This window comes from Excalfactoria chinensis, chromosome 11 (genome assembly GCF_039878825.1).
Source record: "Excalfactoria chinensis isolate bCotChi1 chromosome 11, bCotChi1.hap2, whole genome shotgun sequence".
Taxonomy (NCBI): Eukaryota; Metazoa; Chordata; class Aves; order Galliformes; family Phasianidae; genus Excalfactoria; species Excalfactoria chinensis.
In genome coordinates this window covers 4,885,206-4,903,378 of record NC_092835.1, presented here as the reverse complement: position 1 = coordinate 4,903,378, position 18,173 = coordinate 4,885,206, and the positions used below count along the sequence as shown (strand labels likewise).

At 42.8% G+C, this 18,173-nt stretch overlaps 1 long non-coding RNA gene across 1 annotated transcript in view; it reads right to left on the bottom strand.

The window, feature by feature from the left end:
* Window positions 1–4,696: 4,696 nt before the first annotated feature.
* The window catches only part of LOC140257465 (uncharacterized), a 101,982-nt gene continuing 88,505 nt past the window's right edge, over window positions 4,697–18,173 (bottom strand). Inside the window, exons 3-6 of the long non-coding RNA XR_011905022.1 lie at window positions 11,821–11,965; window positions 9,819–9,905; window positions 6,647–6,931; window positions 4,697–4,971 (exon numbers count right to left, since the gene is read on the bottom strand). This is a non-coding gene — a long non-coding RNA (uncharacterized lncRNA). The remainder of the gene's footprint in view (window positions 4,972–6,646; window positions 6,932–9,818; window positions 9,906–11,820; window positions 11,966–18,173) is intronic.

Sequence of the window (18,173 nt, the reverse complement as noted above, 5' to 3'; positions counted from 1 at the left end):
AAGGAACAACACTGTGGGGTCAACTGTGACTGAAGATTCCTTGTCTCCTTCCCAGCCAGCACTGTAGTAGCTCATCCTTTACCATATAGCACAGGATTGCACTATGGTGGAATTCACACTTTTCAAAGCACTTATTTCAGTCACATAGGAAACCTGCTAACCTTTATTTGCTTTCTAATCTCAGGAAAATACCAGGAACTGTCCTCTCCCCGCCCCCCCCCCCTCACTTCCTTTAGAGAAACCCCAACAGTTTTCACAGAAATAGGAAATGGCTGTTACCTTTAGGTTTGTGGGTTTTTAGGTTATAGGCTTCTTTGTTTTCTGTTTAAAAACTCAACACTTCCATTTTTCTTTTATTTTTTTTTTTTCTGTTTGCCTCCATCTTCCAGCTCTCTTTGAACTCCCTCTTTGCTTTCGGGTATGCTTCTCACTCAGCATGCCTCAGTTAGCGTGAAAGAGATGCCAGCAACCAAGACCCTGAAAGAGACAAAAGGACAAAAGGAGTACAGGCACAATTTGGTAATTTTATTACCAAAGAAGTTCTCTACTGTGATCCCTCTCAAACACTGCTTCCCCATAAGGAGGAAAGCTGGTGAGGAGTAAGGAGAACCCCCTTGTCTTGTCCAGAGCAAAATTCCAGCCTTCCAAGGGCAGGGTGAGTGGGACTGTGGGGGGCTGGGGATCTGCCTATGCCAAACAGGAGATGGTATGGAAGTATGACACAAGAAGCTGCAGCATTTTACAATTATTTTTCATCTTTTTTTTCCTATGTAAAAACCAGTCCTTGGAATACACCAAAGCAATCACGCAGCGGTTTAATATTCCTTACAGTGCCTGTGTGGGCGATTTTCATACTCCCTGGTTGGGGATGCAATTTGCCCCAACAACCATTGTGGCTGCTTATTTTTCCAAGTGAATGAAAACACAGCTACAAGTAGAAGTTACGGCAACCACTGCCGCCTCATTTACCTCTGCAGTCAGGTTTCTACTGGTACAAGTGCTCAGTTATATACAGGAAATGCAATTGCAGGTGCAAAACTCGAAGCTCATGTTTACACCCACCAGCGGGAGGCTCACCTTCTTAAATGTATCTGTTTATGTGCAAAGCACTGGAGAAATTGCCATAATAATATCTCCAGCGCATACATGAATATTACAATGCTCCTTCTGCAGAGAGGAAAGTTAGTACAGGAGTAGAGCACATAACTCCAGGTCACAGCAGTGGAACAAAAAGGCTTGTCGGGAGTTCCTACCTCTTCCAGCTTAAGATCAAGTCTGCTTCTCCATGTTAACTTGCTTTACCAAATAATTAAAAATAATCTTTCTAAAAACCCACAAGAAGCATTAGTGAAAATATTCCACACTTGTTTGTTCTAACAGTTGCCAGAAGGTCTTTCAGCCTCCTTGTCATTTTGCACTATACGACCTAAGTAACACTGATATTTTCATTTAGCTCTTTGAAGACCGATCCACTTAATGATCAGAAACCTCACACAATTTAGCAGATAACATCACTGCAGAGACTTGTTGGGAAGCTTTAATAAGTAAAATGAATACTAAAGAGGCGGGCTGGGGTGACTGCTGTGTTTTAATGCTAGATGATAAGAATCAGAGTCATACCTGCTCATTCTTGCTCGGTGATTACAAACACGGAGCATTTCAAGTGGACACAAATTTCGGGCGATGTTGTTCCAGTGACTACCTCCAACACCTGTGAGACAGGCATTATGGTAATGATGCCTGCCCTTGCTGTCCCTTGTACTCATTCACATGGTTTCTCACACAGCAGGCAAATCCTGTTACCTCTGACCCACAGGTGGGAAATGCACCATGGCCCAGTCCCAGCATCCCTCCTCCAGCCTTTCCACGGCTGAGATCAGACCACTTTTGAGCTGGAAATCACACAGGTAGGCTGCAAGGGGCTGGCACAGGGCTATGGGAGTGTGAATCACAGAATGGCATGGGTTATAAGGGACCTTAAAGGTCATCTAGCTCCAAGCCCCTGCTGTGGGCAGAATGTAAAGTGCTTGTAGTGTTCGAGTGCATCCAGAGGAGGGCCAAAAAATGCTCCATGGGATGGGACGCCTCTCCAACAGGGACAGGCTGAGAGAGCTGGGGCTGTTCAGCATGGAGAACAACAGGCTCTGGGGAGAACTGAGAGCGGCCCTTTCGGTACTTAAAGATGGCTGTCAGGATAAAGGGGACAGACTCTTTAGCAGGACCTGTTGTGACAAGGGGAAATGGTTTCAAACTAAAAGAGAGAAGATTTAGACCAAATACAAGGAAGCTGTTTTTTAAAATAAAGGTAAAGTAAAATAAAGGCACCGTCATGGTACAGGTTGCCCAGGGAGCTGGTGGGAGCCCCATCCCTGGAGACACTGAAGGTCAGGCTGGATGGGCTCTGAGCACCTGATGGAGCTGTGGGTGTCCCTGCTCAGTTCAGAAGAGTTGGACTGGATGGACTTTAAAGGTCTCTTCCAGCTCAAGTGGTTCTATGATTCTATACCAACCAGATGTTAAATTTCTGGGTATGGAGAAGTCCTACAGCACAGGATCCTGATCACAGCAATGGTAATGCTGCCAGTGCCTGTGCTGGCATCTCACTGCTGTATTCCATGTAACAGAGCAGATTAAAGGGAGCACTGGAGCATCGTGGGGTGTCAAAGGGAAAACTACTGCCAGTACACACAGGCAGAGAAACTCAGTGACTTGTTCAAGGTCACACAGGAAATCTGGAGGGGAACAAAGAGGAGAATCTGGTTCTTCCTAGTTCATGCCCCAACAGCTGGCCCCAGCTCAGTGACACATGGATGTGTGCCTTTAGTCCCACTGCAAAATACTTCAAATTGCAAACTTCCTACTGTCCTCCAAGAGTGTTTTATTTGTGGAAACTTAAAAAAAAACCCACACAGTCATTCTGTAATGGCTATGGAAAGTTGTTTGCTTGTAAAATTGTAAATAAAGCAGTATTTATTTTATTGTTATAATCTTTCTGGTCCTCAGTGACAGGGTGACCCCCGTTGGTGTACGGAAATGGAGCAATTCATGAGTAATGGACCGTTTCCTGACATGCATATGCTGCAGCCCATCTTTTGTTCTCAGATCTTCAGGGACTATCTCTTATCATAGGTCTTTCCCCCTACGGAGAAATGCTTGGAGATTGCTTTAGGTAACACAGCAGTGGGTAACTGTCAAAGCCAACTTAAATTAAAGAATCTTTTCAGCAGTTCTGAGTATGCCATCAGTAGACAACTGCAGAGGTAAATGATTTAACTCACCTTCGAAGAGCTTTAGGCTTAGAAACACTTGGGTTTCAGACCTATCTCACAAATAGGAACCACCGCCTCGTTATCATGAGCATCTGAAACTCCCATTGGAAACCACAGGGCTCTGTTTTATGATCAGTGGTCTTTGCAAGAAATATCACTTTGAGGGATGAATTCATCCTAACAGAGAAGGTCAAACCCTTGCTGTTGCCTTATGTTTCAGGGGGCATCCACCTTTTCTACACAAACAGATGGCAGTGGCACAACAGGTCTATGTGCACAAGGCTTTGTGGATGCGCAGTTCACAGTGAGCATAAAACAAAGTAAAACCAGTCTGAAAACTTTCATTACCCAGCGATGCAAGTCACAACAGCAGGGTTAAATCTGTTTCTATTTAGACAATATCTGGAACAGCGTTTTATTATACAGCCTGTAAAGCACTGCCTGTGCATGGGTGGAAAGTACATTGTCTCCTTAAATAAAGAACTGGGGCAGGATTGTTTGGCACTTTCTTTTTTTTCTTCTTGTTTTTGCTTTAACCATAAACACAAAGTAACCATTTCTCCATAACATTGAACTCTTTGTGGCCTTCCTAGAAACAATATAAGTACCCCAAAATAAATAACTACTTAGAATAAATATTAACTCAGAGACCTTTAAAATATGAAGAAAGCTGTCTCCACAATATCGTCTCTTCCCTGATAATGCAAAAGCCACCCCATGGGGTTTAATATCCAGGGATTTCAAGGCTTCAGGGTGTCTTATGATGCTCACTCCCTGCAGGCTGAATGCCAGGCTTTGTCACTGGCTCTGTCTTAAAAGACAGAGTCCTAATCACTTTCAACTTCTGTAATTCTTTGCATTCCTTCCTAGCTAAATAACTGCCTGCCTCATAACGGTAGAAACATTTGGAGACTAAAAGAAACAAACACAAAATAATCAATTTTCAAGGTCCACTTGCAGACGGAGGGACTGTTTATGAAACATTTACTGCTCAGCTGCAGGAAAACATCTTGTCTTAATAGCAAAAGGGGAAGCATGAATTACTAGAGAAACTTTTTTTGAGAGGGTTGGTGTGGGCATTAAAGATCTCCTGCTCTACAACTCAGATGATTGGCTTTTCCCATCCACACGTAACACAAGGAAACGGGCATTTTAAGCTCCGCAGAGTGAGGATCAAGGGCTACTACCTCTCACACAAAGCAGAATGGGGTTTCTGACCCCCAGGGTGTGGGTTCAGCTTGTAAAACATCCCCAGTTTCAGCCTGGCCAGACCAAGCAGTGATCGCAGCACAGCCTTGGCAGCAGAGTTCACCCCTCCTACCAAGTGCTTCTTTCCAACAGGTTCTAGTTTCTGAAACAAGTCCTCCTGCTGGGTTCTGACACATTGCTTCTGCAGATTTCCCATTAATAGAGGACAAGAGACTGACCTTTCAAGCCAGGGTCCATTCCTGGTTTCCCCGCTTTTGACACCACAGATAGAAGAGTTCTTGGAGCAGTGGTACCCGTCACAAAGGACTGCCGCAAGATGGAAATACTTCTGGTTAAAGCCTTATCACTTCAGCAGTACTGACCATGCTTCTGACCATAGCCAGTCATTTCTCTCCAAGCACAGCCTCCAGCCCATCAGCTCAGAGGTTTGGTATTTTGTTAGCCTTATCGCCTCTTGTATCTGGATTTGATCTTTATCTTCTGTGGTAACATTCTAAGAATTGGAGGAGGAAAAAGAAGAAAAAAGAAGAGCTTTTATTGGCTTAATTTAGAAGTAAGACTTGCTTTTCAATTCCAGTTAAATAATTCATTTAAATCTTGCCAAAGATGCTGGAAAACTAATGTGTACAGATGAGAAGCAACCTTTCTAAAAATATGAATGGAAAACATCCAGTCTTTCCTGTTATGTTTATAGTTTTCCCTTACAGCATAGCATTAAAATTACAAGCTCTCATGTGGTATAATTTGGTTACATCCCCTAAAGACACAGGAAAGTAGTCCCAAAGGAACTCTACCCCAGTGAGAACTGAAGGCGCTGAGTACATCGCTCAGGAACATCTTTTTTGATTACTAGTGAGTGGGAATACTGGTTTCTTGCCTAGACCTCCCCAGACCTCCCTTCCCACATATGTGAAGATGGAACCAGATGGGGTAGCCCAGATCACAGGTCTCTCTTGCAAAGAAGATCCATTTGTCTGGGTTTTGAGGTCTGTCACCTTTACCCACACTCAGCTCTGAGAGCAAAAGGCAACTGTGTCCAACTGATGATGAGGTGAGAGGACATCCCAAGTATAGGCAGCACATCCATGAGTGACAAAGACCAGAACTCATCTTCATGCATGGAGACCACAACGTTCTTCTCTTACAACCTCCAGCCCACTGAGCAAAAGTTTTCAAAAGCACTCAGCAGTGGCCTAATGCTGTTCCCCCTGGGGATAATGCCAAAACCAGAGATGTTTGCTCAGCCTTGAGGGCTCTGGAAAACCTTATCTGCTGATGGTGAACTGCTGAAGACCTACCTGCCTTGGGCACCTTCCCTATTCATGTTCAGCTCCCTGTTAGCCCTCAATTTGTAAGATCAGGGCTACACTGGTCTTACCCCACTTATCAGTGGGCAACAATCAATTCTTCACGTGCAGCAAGAGTTCATGATAAATGCATTAAACATCTTAGATCCGTTAATAAGTGCACAAGCTATTAGACCCTGACATAATGCAATAGATAAGTTCAGTGATTAACTTTAAACATACAAACAATGCCACTGACGTAATTTTAACAAAATTATCTATCTCCCCTCAATTTGAATGCCTAACATTAAGCTCATGGTTAAATGCCTGACTAATTAATTCTCTCTCTATGTACTTTAACTCAGGCTTGCTTGGGGTCATTCAGTGCCATCTTACACAGATAAGCAAGAGTACAGCTTCTCTAAAACAATAGGCTGAAACCCGTTTGCATGCACCGAGACTCTAATGGGTGCCTCAGGATCTGTTTTCCCACGAAATATGACCTTCAACTTCTCTCACTACATTTATGGACAGTTTATCACTCAAGAAGCTGAACCTGCCCTTCTCAAGATATCACAGTTTCTGGACTTTGTCTCAGTGCTGGCAGGATACGGGCTGTATTACCAAGCCCTCCATGCAGAGGATTCCCAGTGCAGTCACATGGATTTCAATGGGTTGCACTGCCTCCAAGGAAAGAATCTATTCAATCTACAACATTTTTTCTAGTTAATTGTGCTGTAAAGTCGCTTCATATACACAACTATAATAACTGGTTTCTAACTAATACACTTTTCAAACCACCCCTAATAGGGAATTTACATAAGTACCAGCAAGAACTCGTTTATGGTTTTCATTTCTCAGGCAAGGGAGTAAGAATCTTACCTACAGCCAGAAACAAGTCCTCCACTCCTGATATGCTTCTGGATGGATGAACCAGGTCCTGTGTGCAGGGATACGTCCCAGCCCCGTCACCTGGCTCAGTATTATAGATGAACTGATGCAGATGAGCTGCAGACCCCTTCCCCTTGCTGAAGAGAAGAAATGCAATCCGCGCTGTGATTCTCCTCTTGCTGCAGAAAACTATGTATAAAGGCACGACCTAACCTTGTAGCCAAAGAATCAGCTGAAAAATCCAATAATTAGCTAAGGAAGCTAATTGCTGATATTCTGTTAAATAAAAAGAAAACAAAATGCTTTAATGATCCAAGTTGCACGCTGCTCTAAATGTATACTCAAATAAAGCACGTACCTTATTGAACACATCCAATTCTGGGTTTCCCAGATTCAATATAAATAATTAGACCTGTCTCTCTTTAGACAAATTATCAGTAAGGAAAGCCTTAGAAATATTTTCTTGTGAAATACAGTGCTATTTCTTTAAATAAAGGGCTCTGGCAGTTCTGTGAGGCAGTTAGCTTAACGCCATTAATACAGAATACAGTCTATCAGCATTTAGTGAACTCTCCGTGACCCTGGTGGAAAGTAACCACTTTAGCTTACACTTATGAAAAATATTATTAAAAATGCTTTTGAAATGTAAGCATCGTTTATAGTCAGTGTTAAGCCAGAGTGATGTTGTTGGCTCCATCAGGCATTTCACTGAAGATGGGGACCACTCGTCTTCTCCAAGGGATGCAGAGGGACTCTGGGAGCTGGAAATCAGAGTTTCTCAAAGCATCTTGCTTTTCTCCTGCCATGTGCACTCACAGGTTGCTCTTTTTATTTGCTACATATTTCTCCTTTCAGCAGAAACCTCTCCGAAATGGCCTGCATATTCAGTTTTGAAGTTCACCTGCTTTGCAATGGGGCAATGAGTATGTGCTGCGCACGAGTATGTCCTGATGAGCTAAGACATGGCCTTCAAGGGTCACAGCTCCTCCCTTGCAGAAGGGCATCCTGGTCAGGAAGGATCTCAGGGAGGAAGTCCAGGGCTGTGTCTGCTCTTCCTGCCTTGCAGAGGAGGAAATTTTAATACTTCTCTGCCAACAAAAAGCAGTAAATGGCTTCCTTTGGTCACCTACACACACACCCTCACTGTCCTCAGGATCACGCTTGCATGCTGTGGCTGTTCACCAAGTAGTACACAAGGTCACAGAATAAAACAAGCCCTTGGAGAAACCACCTGAGATGGTGACTTTTGGATGTGTTGTAGCTATCTAGGCCTACATGCATAGCACTGCAGGTGTCCAACTGAGACACAGGCGCTCAGCCACTAGTTAACTGGAGCCCTACACGAAGCCGATAGATCAGGCACACACAGAGGACAAATGCACTTCCCCAAGGTATCTATGAGAGCACCTATCTCTCAACTGAATGCATACGGGTGCCTATCTGACTGATTCAGCCTCTTAACTCAGGCAACTCCATTGAGCCAGATCTCAGTCCAAGCTTTAGCAGTTGCAAACTGAAATCAGGAAGCTCTCGCAAGCTCCTTATTTGTGTAACGTTCAGGAAAGACATCTGGAGACAGGAGCTGAGCCCTCAGCCTGCAGCATCAGTGCTTCTGTGGATACGCACACAGGGACCGCCTGTCTGAGCCCTCTGTGTCAGAAATATGGGTTTTCTGTACTTGGAAGAAGGCCACCATTGGAAGCTGAACCTGGCCAGACCAGTTAGTAACATTCTCACGATAAACAGAGCAGTGCATTGCTTGGGCCACTGGCTGATTATAATAGCTATGAAATTACCCAATTTAGTTCACCACGTCAATAAAATTTATACAAAAATCCCACCAGAATCTTGGCGAACATATGGATAACTGTATGAAAGTTACCCAAGCCAATGTGACAGCCATTTAAGAGGACTAACCTCTGTCATACGGTTTTCATTTTACGTGTATGCTATACAAACACAACCACCACAAATATGTGTTACAGGCTGCCTGGGACTCACTACTGAGGTGAATTAGCACTGCAGTCTGACCTGTTGAAAAGCTTAACCTTTAACCTCCTGGGCAATGGCGGTTGCAATTTGCAAGCCATTCTTGTGTTGAGTGGCTGAAAACATACTTATTTACTTGTGTAAAGCTATAAGTGAAACGGGTTGGGTGAGCTCAGCTTACTTCCCAGTTCACAGATCATGTCGCAAAACACTACCACATGTTCAGCAAGTAATTCAGCGCGAGGACTGAACGCTACCGCACCGTGACCCAAATTCACTCTTCAGAGAGAGAAGAGCTTCTTCCCATTCAGAATGAACAGGAGAGAATTCAGAGCGACTTCCTTTTCAAGTAACTTCCCACTATGCTTCCAAGAAGAAAGCAATTTGAAGAGATTGTTTGAAAATAAATCATTTCCAACAAATTCTCTCCATACTGATACGCTTCTCATTAGAAGTGTATTTTCTTCTTGCTGCCTGCTGGTGGATCTCAGCTCTGACCTGGCTGCATTACCCAAGTAAGGTGAAGCATTCAGACACGTCTCCATTTCATCTGCAAAGGCTGCCAGCGGTGCTGCTTAGGAGGAACTGCAGAGAGGGAGTTGGGAGGTGGATGGAAATATCATTTTCCACTCTCAGGTTTTGCAAGGTTTATCACTTATCAGTTTTTTGAAAGATGCATCATTTCAGGACGTTGAAGCTCTCCCTGCTGGACGTGCTCTTGTCTATCAAATGAAGCCAAATCAGGAGATAACCCAGGTTTAGCAAACTGGATGTTTTGTAATGTAGATAGCAGGATAATAACTATTTCTAGATCAAAGTCGGTGACTAGGCGTTGCTCTTGGCTTGTTGGCTTTTCTGTCTGACTGCATAACCACAGGTAGGCTCGAGTTGCAAAATTCAGATCAGAATGCAAACTCCATAATTTGAGAAGTATTTAGTTGCAGAGACCTGATATGGTTTGTGGAGAAGTGAGGCAGGAATAAAGATGCTCAGAACCAGGGCTGTGCATGAACTGCAGCCAACCTGACCATGTGCTGCAGTCCTGGCCCACCTTCAGCCCCAGTGCAGGTAAATTGCACCACACACTTTTCTGAACAGATTCAAGCCACTTTTAATTTCCCTCTCTATTTACACTTATGTGTGGAAACAGAAAACATTAACCTTTTGTACCTACCATAAAATTCTTCCATTAAAGCAGATACTTCTGATTTTTGTTGTCTGATATTTCAGTTCTTGTTCGAATACTTCTCTCCTTTCAGGCCTTACAACAATAAAAGAAAGAAAAGTGTCCCAGTGAAGACATAGAGAAAAAGGTTCATTTCTCTCCTACTTCAAAAGATTTATGTTATCCAGAAAAAGCTCAAAAGCCCTGGATGAGCCAGGAAGGGTTAGGGAGGGATGTGAGGGAACAGCACGCTATATATATTGCTGCTTTTCCTTGCTTTCATATACATACCATAGGCAGCTGCAGCCCTACAAGTTTTAGGTTAAAATATGACACCAGCCCTGGGATATATCAAGGAATATGGAAGGATGACACAATAAACAACAGGGATAGAAAAGGATGGAGCAGAACATGGGTGTACAGGCTTCACTTACTACAGCTGTAGGCACACAGGAGTCCAACAGCTGATGCTTATGCAGAGATTTCTTTTGGTAGCAGCAACAAAAAATATCAGCAATAAAAATAACACCACCATTCCAGGACATGTGACAACCTACTTTGCAGATATTGGTGAAAACTGCAAGACTTGTTTTTCAAAGAAGAAATTTGAATGAAAAAATTCTGGTCTAAAACTGTATTTTGAAGAAAAAGTCACCTTGGATGAGATCCATGCCACACTCTTCCACTATATTTAAAAGTTGGTTTCAGAGGTGAATATCAGCATGTGAGACAGCATTACTGTTAATGCTAGGGTCATATTTGTTGATTACGAAGAAAGCAGAACATTTGCTTTGAAGAGAGGAACCAGTATTCCCCATTGGCTGAGAGCTTGCTGTGATAGCTCTGCAGTCAGAGGCTGGCAATAATTACACCTTGGGTTTTGCGGTCATTTTGGATTGGTGTGAACATGATAAATGACATGTTTTAATTTGAACTATTGCTCAGCAGGCCTGTTCAGGTAGGCAATAATTCACTCAAGCAGGCAATAAACCTGAACAGGCAATAGCCCACACTTTGAAGTATGCCAGCAAACTCTTTAGCAACAAAATAAATATGTACATGAACTTCCGTCATAAATTGTCTTTAGTGAGGCAGACCTAGTAAGAGTTTCAGAGCTGGCTTTTCAGGTACTCATGAGTAGCAGAATGAGTCAGTGGGCAGATTCTACTACTGCGTTAATTCTTTGAAGCTGGACGAACAAACTGGTCCAATGCTAGGAGGAGTCTTCTGCTCAGCGGAGGCAGAGTGACTAAGCTGGTAGGGCAGTTTTTTCCTTTTACTAACATCAGTAAATTGCCTCCTGTGAAACCACTAGCTTATAAGCGATCCTGTTCCTTTGCAGCCTACCAAAATGCAAAAAGGCAGCAGCAGTGTGCAGAGAAAGCTTGCTGCAGCTCTGAAGGGATACTGGAGGGTGCAAGCAGAGCCAACACTCCGTGCTCAGGAGACCTGCTGGCAAAGTCATGTTTGCACAACACTTTTCTTTGCAGTTCCGATTTAACTGTTTACAAGCCAGGCTGCATGGCAGACATTACATCACTTCTATACCACAAATGCAAGGTTTTCAATCTTTGGGCAAATACATGCATTGTTGTAGTTGCTTAAACTAAGAGTTTCATGAAAACGTCCCCAGACATGCTGGTAATATGTTTCTGTCCCTGTGGGATGCAGTTGTAAGGGAAAGCAAAAGTGACTTGGTTTCTTTTTCTTTTGGCTGCCACATGGTCTTATTTTCTTCTGTCAGGACCTGGATTGCTGTCACTGATTACCCTAACAGGCTGGAGGTTGGTCTATGTGAAGCTTTTTCACCTTTTGTTTATATGAACAAGGCAAAGAATTTAAAGTCAGACTTAAAAACAGCAACAGATTAAATGGAAAGAGATGGTCTGTCATCAGCAGATGAGTCCCCATTCTTCTGCTGCCCAACTGTGCTCTTATTTCAGATACCTCTAGGTGAGATATTTTGAGATAATTCAGCATCTCAGGCTGTTCCTGGTGCAGGATCCCCCACCTGTTTGCAGACATTTCTCCATCAAATCATCCTGGACACCAGAGTAGTACGTGCCACCATCCAGTAGCTGCTGGGAGGAACCTCTTTGTGGTGATTCACCATGCCGGGCACAATGTTCTTTGCCTCCTCAGTGGCGACCATTTGCCTTTAGAAAGAAAAAGAAAATGCATTTCCATGCTGGGCTTTGAATCCAGATTTACATTCTTTCCCTGCATGAAGTTGCCCAGCTCTGTCACTCTGTTTTGATCCATCGCAGGAGTAAGATCCAACAACTTCCTTCCAATGGGAACCTGGACCTGAAAGCCTTCCTTCTCCCTTCCCACACCATCTGGGAGCTAGGATTTTCCATCTTTTGTTAAAACAGTTACTTACAAAAGGAGGAAAGGGTTGAGGGCAGTTCACCGCGTTTATTTCACTTGGTATGTGTTTGCCTTTGCTTTAACACAGGCTTGTTTTCATGCCAAATGACAGTTCTATTTGTTCCCCCACCCCCCTTTTTTTTTGTGTAGCTTATGTAGAACATCTGGTTTTAAAAGTGTCGCAATTTCTAAACATATTCTAACGCTCTTGGGATCAGAATATCAACAACTGTCTATTGCGGTAAACCGCATGTCTGGAAAACATTCCTGCAAACTGAGTTCTTAAATAAACATAAAGCATCTATAACACATAATGCAAAGCAACATTCACTCATAAACTCAATATTTAGACCAGATGAGGTGCAAAATATGGTTTCCCTGGACTGAGCCACCACAATTTACAGTAACATTGATGGGCTTTCCGTTGTATACAAGAGAGGGCAGAGGTGTGGCATGCAGATTGCAGCCTTCCTTTGAGAGCTGGTTCTGCATTCAAGTCCCATCCATAGGAGTCTGCTTCAGTTGGAGAAGGAAGACCAGGGGTTCATTCTCCCAAAAATGTCCATGGTTATTAGAAAGTAGCAATCTAAAAAGGATCTGCAAAGGACCGACACATTAGAAATGCCTGTATCTGATAAGCCTGCTGATCTTGCGTAATATCTGCACCTATGCTAATTATCTGCATGTATGTGTCTGAAATCCAGAGGCAATTCAGAGATAGCTTAAAGATTAAATAAACTGAATAAGATGGTGAAAGGAAAATTGCAGTAAATTGGTCTGAGTGGGAAGCTTTTGTTATTTTCAATCATTATTATTATTTATAGGGTGTGGAAAGTGGAACCATAAGCAACTCTAGAGAGATATGCAGTCATACTTTAAAAAAAATGGTTTCACTTTGAAACTCCTCTCCATGCTGGTTTCAGAAGCTTTGCTTTAATGAGGAATAGCACCAAAGCGAATAATCACTTCAAACCACTTTTTAGTATACTGGTGGCTGACAAATTTTGTTGCCTAGAAATGGAAATGCTGAAAACTCATTAAACAATTGCTATGTGCTATAAATATCTTTTGATTATTTTTTCAGATTGCTATTTCTTAAAAATATTACCTTCCTCTCCCTAGAAAGAAATCCAAATACCTCCTTTCAGTTAACCCTTTAAGAATTTCCACTCTAAAGTTCATGTAAATACCTCTTATAAGGAGAAAAGATGAATATATACACCTAGGCTGATATAATTACATCCGAAGGCTACTGAGAAGTCTACTGAATCCAGCTCTCAAGTTTATCAAGTGAACACTGAAAAATTAAGTCAGGCCTTATCATTTCATTCCCTAATATTAAAAAGGGCTGGATCATTTTATTTTTTTGATGATTAACATCTGTAGTTATGTAAGGTAAGATAAGGGTATTAGAACATCTTGCTTCCCTGTATAAAGATCATCTGAACAGCATGGAAATGAGGGCCTCCACCCTAATACCCCATTATGCAACTGAATAGATGTTTTGGCCCCAATCCTGCACATATTAGGATGAAAATACCCCCCCAGCATGTTCACCACTAGTGATAACATACCATACACTGGACCTAAGTGACTGTTGAAAGACAGGTTACGATTGCTTTGAAGACTGAAGACTGCTCTGAGATTGGTGAAATTTTAGGTATCACAAAGATAAACGCTCAAGTTCTATTTTTCGACCCTTCCATAACAAACTCAAAATCTTGCACTGCTGGTGTGGGTTACTGGGCTGACCCAGTGTAAGTGGGACTGATTCTCCATAGATGCTCAAACAAATGGTTTCTAGAAAGCAGGCCCATTTTTAGTTTACTGGAAGCGAGCAAACTTATAACAAATCAACCAGAGTGAAAGGGACTGAGCATTCAGCCGAACATATATCAAGCTTGAAACAACTGGGTTCTAATGCAAAGCACATTTGTGCCAACCTGAAGGGACTCTGCCATCGTGGCACTCCCCTGGGATTTGCACCATGACAGCCCAGCAGCTCAGAGTCTTGCTTCTGTGAGTGACACTACAGGACATGCACTGCCCGCAATCGCTATTAACAGGCTGGTGTCACCTGTACAAAACAACTGCTTTTTGCCAAGTCTAATCACTATACTATACACTTGAGCTTCTTGAATGAGAGGTTCTCATTCAAGCGTGCAGCTTATTCAAAAACACATGCTGCATTCATTATAGCTGAATATTAACGAACACCTTGAATTCTTGGACCACTATTGGTATCAGGTCTCTTGGCTGCAGCTAGGACAGAATGCCTTATGGGAAGCTTGATGCCCAGCCAGGGCTCAGATTACAAAGCATACACAGCTTTTTTTTTTTTCAATATATTGAAGAATCCACTGAATGTTACATATCATCAAAGTACTTCCTAAACACATGTGGTTCTCCAAAATGTTTACGTTGGGATTGCAATGACTCTGGAAAAATCCAGCCTTCCTTTCCCAGAAGCTACAAAACAGCAATTACTCTACTGAGGTTTGTTTTAAAGACATAACAGTTCCATAATACGTGTGTGTATATATATATGTGTTTGTGTGTATATATATATATAATTTTGGGAGGAAGGGAGGAGGGAATCTTTTGACAGTTTTGATAAAAGCTCAAATGAAAACAGAAAAAATAAGCTCACACCCAAAGGACAGTTTAGTGCTTAGGCTGTATCGCATCCTCCTGCTCACTACAGTTTGAGGCAATCACTGGTGTATTGCTACACGATCATAACTACTAGCATTTTCCAGGAATCTGATCTATCTGTAGGTTCATATGACCTCTGTTGCTTGAAGACTTGACAACTTTGCAAATTCTTGTGTTTCTTCACGCAGCTTTCTTGTAGAGCACAAAAAAAAGTGTGTTTTTTTTGTACTTTCAGGGCTGTCAAACTATCACAAAGGTAAATAAAGGCAGAGAGGAAGCCTGTGTTTGATAAGAGTGGAAAGCAGATCACCTGAACACTCGTTTCATGCCTTGCCTCTGAGATCGCCCTTACTCTGCATGCACAGCAAACCCCCATCTTACTCAGCCTCATTACATTAACATATTTCTCAAAGCTGCATCCAATATAATATCACATTTCTCCAAATACCCTGCTTCTTCAAAGTATGTCTTTGGCATCTTCTGTTGAGTAAGCTAGAAATAAATGTTTCTGTTATTATTCCTAAAGGTGTAGTATTATTTACTGTAAAGGGTCATGAACACAGACTTCTCCCACAGCCTGGAGCCAGCATTCTCCCCAGTTTCTGTTCCACCCTACTGCAATCTATTTCTCTGACCTCAAGGATTACCTCGTGGCCTCTGCAAAGCCACCGCCTGGCCCACCTAAGAGCCCCAGTGCAGCTATAACCTGCTGAGCAAAGGGAGAGCACTTAGGGGTGACACTGCTCACAGACAGCACCTGTGCATGGCCCAATCATTTGCCCACACGTTAGTTCTGCAATGGGAAGCCTCTCAGCCTACTGTTCTTCTGGAGATTGTCCCACTATGTTCTGCCCTGCAGAAGCTCCATCTGGAGTACTGCATCCAGGACTGGGGCTCCCAGTACAGGAAGGATGCGGAGCTGTTGGAGTGGGTCCAGAGGAGGGTCATGAGGATGATCAGAGGGCTGGAGCACCTCTCGTGTGAATAAATTTTGAGGGAGCTGAGCTTGTTCAGTCTGGAGAAGATAAGGATCCAGGGAAACCTCACTTTAGCCTAGCAGTAATTGAAGGGAGCGTATAAACAGGAGTGGGACTGACTTTTTACATAGCCTGACAGTGATAGGAGAAGGGAAAATGGCTTGAAACTAAAAGAAGGGAGACTGGGGTTCAACGTTAGGAAGAAATTCTTTACTCAGAGGGCGGTGAGGCTGTGGCATGATGCCCAAAGCTGTGGGTGCCCCATCTCTGGAGGCATTCAAGGCCAGGCTGGATGGGGCCCCGAGCAGCCTCATCTGGTGGGTGGCAACCAGCCCATAGAAGTTGGAATAGGTGATTTTTAAGGTCTCTTCCAATCTAAACCATTCTAAGACTCATCCAAATCCCTGGTGTGAGCTCAGCCTGCATTTAAAGGGAGCTGGGTCCCCAGCTATGACACACGGTAGCAGGTTGGTATCAGCCCAGCCCCAGTATTAAACTGAAATACACCTTGAGATAAGTGAGCAGGGGAAGTGCCTCTAAAAAACAGTTTGTGGATTTTGCATAGGATTGAGCAAAAAACTTCCATCTGTTTTTATAAATATTGACAAAAGGAAACAGGAAGATAGGTTTGTCCATAAAGAAGAGGTCTATTAACCATAATGCTGCTTTATTCAAGTGATAGTTTTATCTCTGTATTAAAACAAAAAGGGTAATGCCAGATATTACTTTTTTTTTATCTTGATAGTTCTAAACCTCATAAAATATTAGGATCTGTATCCGCTATAAAAATTAACAGCTCCAGATCCTTCAGTGTTGTGCTCCTCAATTTCTCTTTATTGCCAGTTTTTCAGTTGTCTGTTCATGTACGTGTGTGTGTATGCACATGCACACACGTCCCTCCCTTTGCAAGCTGTTTGGCTGGTGATGAATAGGCTTATAATTGCTCTGCAAGGCTGTGCAGGAGGACCTGCGAGTGGCACTCCTGATTCCTTTACATCAGAGGTCACTATTGCACAGTAAGATCCTGATAGGAGACAGTGATAACATGATGAAAAAAAAACAAACTAAAGAAAGAAAGAAAGAAGGAAAGAAAGAAAACCGGCTTTATGGCACGGATTGTTCCACAGTTAAATAATTTTCTAGGCACAAAACTGAAAAATTCTGTCTGGCATCTCAGTCCAAAACTGCCCTTTAAAAATGTTTGGGAGCCAATGTAAACACAAAACTCGCTATGCTGTTTGTATGCACTTACTCAATCTAACCTTTATTAACAATTAATCTATCAAATTTCAATGCCTATAAAATCCCCCAAGGAATGAGTGCTGCTGGAAGCCTGTATCTAGAAAACAAAATCTGCAATTACTGGCATTATTTTTTGATGCAGAGTCAAATTTAAACAGAGTTTTACAGACCGGAGCATCAATTTGCATTTTCTACTGTCTAAAGGCATTGGAGTCCCTCATTAAAGCACATATACAGCGTAAATGCATACGAACTACAGGAGGCAGCCAGTACATATGGAACAGATAAAGGCCACATAACTTATTGAACCTTGTGGCCTGCTGATGTAACAAAATAAGCTTTGCAATGAGCAGTAAGATCTTAACATCAGCTCACTCTTTTGCTGGAGTGTAATAGATGATAGCTCTCCCAGGGCCAGATTTGGATCCCCATGTTTATCAGGAGTCTTACTTCAGGCTCTGGCCCTCAGTACACTGAATGAGGGATTTAGAAACGTTCATTTGTAATATCTTCTCTGCTCTGAGCAAAGTGCAGTAAGAGGCAGCTGGAAAGTTCCGTGTTCCAGCAGTTGAGGGGAAGGAGACCCTGAGAGCAGCCATACGGAATCTTTGCAGTATGGATGAGTCCTCTTCCAAACAGCTCTTTGTCATTTGGACTGAACTGGCTAATCACTTAATTCTTGTCTCTTTCTGTTCCACTTCTGTAAGTTTCTTGACTGTTTTGTTTTTTCGTGGCTTTTTTTTTTAAACTCGGCCTTCCCTGGATTCGAAGTCTAATCTCACTAGGATCGTTAGCCATGAAATCAGCCCATGAGAGTTTGGTGTAAGGATACAGGAGAAAGTTCTTGCACACCTTAAGTCTGGTACCAATGGAAACACCCTAAATGCTGATCTAGACCACAGTAAGGCAAAGCTTGGAGGGAAAATCTAAGGAATCTCAAGAAGCCAAAGAGCTGCTCCTATGCATACAGGGACTGACACCTGTGCAGGTGAAGAGAATTCAGCCTCCAAGGGCAAACTCTCTACCCTTGTGCCTTGAGGAAATGCTCCTGATATAAACTGTGGCTGTATAGCAGATCCATTAAAACAAAGAGACTTTATTGCTTGAGGAAATGCGTTCT